Genomic DNA, 6474 nt, shown 5'->3' on the forward strand with positions numbered 1-6474 from the left:
AACAGTTTCGGACCTATGACAGTTGCATACAGATTGCTTAAGGGAACTAGTTGCATAGAGATTGCTAGTTACATACAGATTGCTTAAGGGAACCAGGCAGATCGTATTGTAACTACGGGAGTGGTCATTGTGTTCCTCTAATTTGCTTTTGATTATTGCACAGAAACGTCACCAGTGACACCTCTTGCATTTTCACAGTCTTTTAATCTCACAGTTCACAATTCTACCCCCCCAGGTAGATTTCTGCTGACCGACAAACAGTAAAGAGTTCAGTAGCACCTTTAAGACTAACAAATGTTATTGTAGCATAAACTTTCAAGAAACACAGTGTCAACTCGCTTTGCACATCTGATGAAGTGGGGTTTTATTCCAAAGCAAGACATACATACAAAGGCAATTTTCAGATCTTTGGCAGGGTAGGGAATGCAAAGCCTCTTAGATAAGATCTCAGCCCCAATCCCACATTACAGCAAAAGGAGGGTGCTGTTTTCTTCACCCTGACCTAGATGGCCCATGTTAGCCCAATCTTGTCAGATCTTGGAAGCTAAGCAGCATCAGTCCTCATTAATTCTTGGATAGGAGACCACCAAGGAAGTCCAGGGTTGCTATACAAAGGCAGGCAAAGGCAAACTACCTCTCTTCTCTTCCTCTGCCCTGGATGTCCCAGGTTATCCAGAACTTTGGAAGCCAAGCAGGGCCAGTCCTGGTTCGTACATGGATGGGAGACCAGGGTTGCTACAAAGAGGCAGCAATGGCAAACCACCTCTGTTGCCTTGAAAACCCTACGGGGTTGCCATAAGACTTCTGTAAGCTAACAGCACTTTCCACCACACCTTTCTCTAGTCAGCTCTTATGCTTATATTTGCTGTGTGTAACCTGAATCGTTATCTGGCAATACGGGAATCCTAGCAAGAAACAGCTCTTCCTAAGTGGGGAAGGGCCAAAAAAATCTGTTGCTTTCAGCTGGTGAGCTTTGTGACCCATGGGAAAATTAAGCATGAAAAGCAAACCCCACCCCCCCATTCACTTGGTGTGGATCAGCTGCTACAGCCTTCCAGTCCTGCCACTTTTATGCTGTCCCCTGGCCCATCTCACTTGAGAGAGGAGACTTCTTCTCAGGCTTTCCCTTATTGTTGTGTGGATTGCTTGTAGAATGACAAATGCTGCCTCTCCTCTGCCATAAAGCAAAAATCATGGCATTCCTTCTGGCACAAGGACTGAGCCGTAGCTGAAGTTTTTCTTTAAAAAGCCTTCCTGATTAGGGCGGAGTCCTAAATCGAAATGGAAATTACGAAGGAAACCGCCATCAGAAAAAGTAAATGTAGCACTAGCACTTTTAAAAAATTAACTTAATTTTAAAGCCTAACCAGATTTTAATTAAATGTTTGATGTTTGATGTAGTTTTATTCACCTGTATAATTTGGCTCTGAGCCATGTTGTTAGCCGCCCTGAGCCTGCTCCGGCGGGGAGGGCGGGATACAAATAAAATTTGTTGTTGTTGTTGTTCTGAGCTCTGCATGATGCCTTCATGTGCCTAGGGCTAAATAAGCGTGAACACATGGCTGGGCCAGGCTTATTATGCATATGCTCTAAAACAGTGGAGGCCAAACTTGGTTAACGTAAGAGCCACACAGAATATCAGATGTTTGAGAGCCGCAAGACCTGAACATCAGATGTTTGAGAGCTGAAAGATATAAATATCAGATGTTTGAGAGCTGCAAGGAAGGAAGGAAAGCAAATAGATGGGGGGAGAGAGGTGGAAAGAAAGCAACTTTAACTTTAAATGCATTCTCCAACCCGCCAGCTGGCTTGGCTTGGATAAATTATGTAGTTAAAGAGAGAAATGCCTTCTCCAAGATGGCTGGCAGGGCAGTGGGGGCTCTGAGAGCCACAGTTTGGCCATCCCTATTCTAAGATAACCAGAGCGGGTAATTGCTGTAGTTAGTGCAGTAGGTGGGTGAAAAGCCTGATCCAAGACCAGTCTTCCCCTATGTAAAGTACAGAGTCTTTCTAAGGAAGAGGTTCCCCAAGTTTGCTGAGGCTGTTCTATGATTGCCTCCTAGTAGGGCCTAAAATTCTCTTAGCATTTGATCTCCAAACTACAAAGATTAGTTTCCCTGGAGGGAATGGTAGTTTTGGAGGGGCAGATTTAAAGTTGCCAGGTGCCCCCCCCCCCACTTTGTACACAGGTGGTCCCTTGGATCCTGGTGCTCCCTCCGGGACCAACCTATTGGCCAGCAGGGGAGAGCTACTGACCTAAATGGGACATGGCTGCATCACCCCAAAGTGATGCAAGCATGGTGATGATGTTGGGGGGTGAAGCTCTGGTTTTAGGGCAAAACTCTATGGTAGAATTAGCTTCAAACTGTAGAGTTTTGCCCTTCCCCAAAAATGTTGCCCCTGATATCACTGATGTGTAGGGTTGCCAAGTCCCGTGTTCTGGAGTGGGAGACTTTCTTCACACTCGCTTTGTGTGTGGGGTGTGATGATGTCACCTGCAAGTGACGTCATCGCACCGGCAACATTGTGTGTGGCCGCTCTAGAAGTTTCCAGGGAAACTCTATGGTTTTCCCAGATGCTCTAGCCATTTGGGAGGGGAAAACTCTATGGTACCTATTGTACCATAGAGTTTTCCCTCCCAAATGGCTAGAGTGTTCGGGGAAACCATAGAGTTTTCCTGGAAACGCCTAGAGTGGCTGCTGTACAACATTGCCAGTGCAATGATGTCACTTCCGGATGACGTCATTGTGCTGGCAACATAGGGGGAGGTTCCCCCTGCTGGCCCAATGTGGACTGGCGGGTTGGAAACCTCCCGGGTGGGGGAACCCCCGCTCAGACTGGGGGCTTGGCAGCCCTACCGATGTGCCTACTCAGTGATGTAGGCACATTGCCCCTGACATCCCCAATGTGCCTGTGTCACTCAACAGTGACATAGGCATGACATACTTCTTCCCTCCCCTCTCCTAGAGCATCCCAGTAAGTCCCCCACCAGTTTGTCTTTCATACCTGGCAACCCTAGGCAGATTCCATGACAATGCAGCCCCCCCCATGCTTCCTCCTCTCCCCAAATGCCATCCTCTTAAGGCATGGCCCTCAAATGTCCCTAGTTTCCCTGAAGGAAATGGCAGGGCAGGCTCTATGACATCACAACCCCACTGCACTCCCTTCCTCCCAAAATTCCATCATCCCCAGACACTGCTTTCAAATCTTCAAGAACTTTCCAAATTTCAGTTGCCCCCACCCACAAGTTTTGGGCATTCTTCAAATCCTGAGAAAGTGTCATAGGTACCAACACAAAATGGCTGCCATTGGAAGCAGGACCAACCACAAAATGGCTGCCACAGAGGACAGGGCAAATCACAAAATGTTGGGATGTTTCAAGCCAAGTATCTTCCTACAATAGTAACAGCTGCTTCTGAATGGGCACAGATAGGGTTGCCAGTTTCCAGGTGGTAAGCAAAAAGGAGAGAAAGCTGTGTAAAAAGATGCATGGAACAAATAGAAAAAATCACAACAAGTTACTAATGCAGTTCTTGTTCCTATTAAATATTCTCAACCACACTCTGCAGAATCGTAATACAAAGTCATAACGTATGCCCCCACAATGTGTGAAAACTCAGTCCAAACATAAAGCAAAGTCCTAAATCATATTTAAAGCCATTCAAACATCAGTTGCAATGTCTTCACCAATTTTTAAAGCTGCTCTCAATTTAGTCGTGGCTCCAAACAGCCTGTAGAAAAACACCATTTTAGGCCTGTGCTTGTCTGGGTGTTGGCTAGAGGAGTCTTAAACTCTAGGCAAGGCTTCGGCCTAGTCTATTCCTCCTTCCCTCTCCCCTCCTGTCTGGAAGTAGCACTTTTGAGGAGGCCTCCTAGAGAGAAAGGAAGTCTTTCAGGCTGGTCTCCCAGAAGGCTGCAGGAGGGAAAATCAGTTCCTGGACGGGAACGGGGTTGGATATTAGAGGTTTTTGGAGGGAAACAGGGAGTTAAAAGTTGTCAGGGGAAGCTGACAGTCAGTTGAGTTTGATTTGAGTCTTGGTGACTGGTGAGTTGGTTCTGGATGGTATGGGCAGGGCCAGTTATATATTAGGGAAAGAAGGAGTGTTTATTCCTACTTTCATTTATTACTTCTGTTCACCCTGTATTTAAGAATGCCTGTAAATAGTTGCATGTTTTAAATAAATGTTTTATTTGTTTAAAACCTCTGTATCACCAAGGTTCCCCAACCGCCTTAGACCATACTACTGTTAGAGGGGAGTCCAGGGAAGGCATACAGTTGGCAAGGGTGCCAATCCTCCAGGGGTCTCCCAAAGAAGGACTGTGCTCTCTGTGTTAACCAGGTGCTGGGTTAGCAGAGGACCTTGAGGCCACAGAACTGGCAAGGGGGATTGGGAGTCCTGTTCCTCTCGGTCAGGAACCCCTAAATTGAACAGGTGGTGGCAGCGTACCCTAGTGGTGGGAAGAAGATAAGCTCCCTTCAGGAGTTGGCAACTCAAAAAGGAGTTGACGGGACCGGGTTGAAGCAGAATCGGACCGGTTCCGTCACACAGCCATATGCTGATGTCCGCTGAAGATTCTCCAATAGGATCTGATAATTCCAAACCAACCGACCAATGGTCTTTCTGTGTAATATTATTGAAGAGAATCCACAAACTTGTTCAATAACCAATTCCAATAGAGTCCTGGCTAACAATCAGTCAACTTGGAACGTCCATTTCGTCAGTCGGTTTCTTCAGGGCTGGGACACTCCAACGATCCAATAATCAAGCTCTCATAGACAAACACAAAGTTTCTTCCAACAATTGGCATCGCTTACATTCTAGTCATTCTAGTCAATTACGTACATTGTCCAACACAAAATGGCTGCCATTGGAAACAGCACCAATCACAAAATGGCTGCCACAGAGGACAGGGATAATCACAAAATGTTAGGATGTTCCAAGCCAAGTATCCTCCTACAAAAGTAACAGCTGCTTCCAAACCAGCACCCCCTAGCCAAATGGGGTTGCCAGCCTCCAGGTGGGGCCTGGAGAGCTTCTTTTACAACTGATCTCCAGCTGGCAGAGATCAGTTCCCCTGAAGAAAATGGCTGTTTTGGAGAATGGACTTCATGGATTGTACCATGCTGAGGCCCCTCCCGTCCCCAAGCCCCACCCTCTCCTGGCTCTGCCCCCAAAATCTCCAGGTATTTTCCAACACAGACCCAGCAATCTTAAGATACAAAGGCAATACATTCTGAATTCTTCTAAAGAACCTCCTACACCTAGGGCTGCCAACCCCCCGGTCTGGGCAGGGAATCTCCTGCCCGGGAGGTTCTCAACCCGCCGGCCCACATTGGACCAGCGGGGGGGACCTCCCCCGCATTGCTGGCACGGTGACATCACCCAGAAGTGATGTCATCAAAATGGCAGCCCCCATGCGGGGCCGCTCTAGGCGTTTCTGGGAAAACTCTATGGTTTTCCTGGACGCTCTAGCCATTTGGGAGGTAAAACTCTATGGTACAATAGGTACCATAGAGTTTAAACCTCCCAAATGGCAAGAGCATCCGAGAAAACCATAGACTTTCCGGAAACGCCTAGAACAGCCCTGCATGGGTGCCGCCATTTTGGTGATGTCATTTTCGGGTGACGTCATTTTGTTGCATGGCGCACACACAACTGCCCCCCACTGGGGGATGAAGAGGACTTGGAAACCCTACCTACACCTGAGAGTTGTGGGGGGGGGGGTGGAACAAGGACTGGTTCTTGGGTCTGGGAGTCCAACGCTGCTTGGTTTCAGTTTTCAGAGATAGGGAAGGATTTGGCTTGTGTAGTCGCAGGGAGAGATTTCCAAGCCAGCAATTTTAGAATGTTTTGGCGCCTGCCCAGGATGAAATCAAATCTGTTGGTTAATCAGTGAGTAGGGAGAAACTTGAATCTCCCTGCTTTTTGTGTGTGTTCAATTTGAAACCACTTATTCATCCTTTAGGCAGGGAGAAAAAAATGGGCACTGGGAAATACATGGGCAGATATCCTTGAGTGCTATGCTGGGGATCTCTTCTGTAAGTCCCCAAGGAATGGAAGCAATTATGTAATACTTTGCTTTATTCAAAAAGAGGAACTCTACACTCCCCAAGTATATTGAAAAGAAAAAAGAATCCATTCTGGCACTTAACTCAGGTGTTAATTTAATGATTAAAAATCTGCATGAGCGCAAAACAGGAACAGACCTGATGTTCTTTCTGTTGTAATATAATACTGCATTTATGTCTGCCTGCAATTGTTAGAGAACATGTTATTCTCAGGGATATAAAGTCCTTCCTGCATCACAGGTCGCTAAAATTCAGCAAGAAAGAGGCCCAGGGAATTGGAAACATTTCTAACAACTGCCCCCCTTGCCAAGAGTAGCAGTTATTAGGGGATGTTCACAGAACAGAATTACACATAAGACTGGATAGACATAATTTTTAACAAGAGTGTAACAGTAAAGAGATTG

This window comes from Heteronotia binoei, chromosome 1 (genome assembly GCF_032191835.1).
Source record: "Heteronotia binoei isolate CCM8104 ecotype False Entrance Well chromosome 1, APGP_CSIRO_Hbin_v1, whole genome shotgun sequence".
NCBI lineage: Eukaryota > Metazoa > Chordata > Lepidosauria > Squamata > Gekkonidae > Heteronotia > Heteronotia binoei.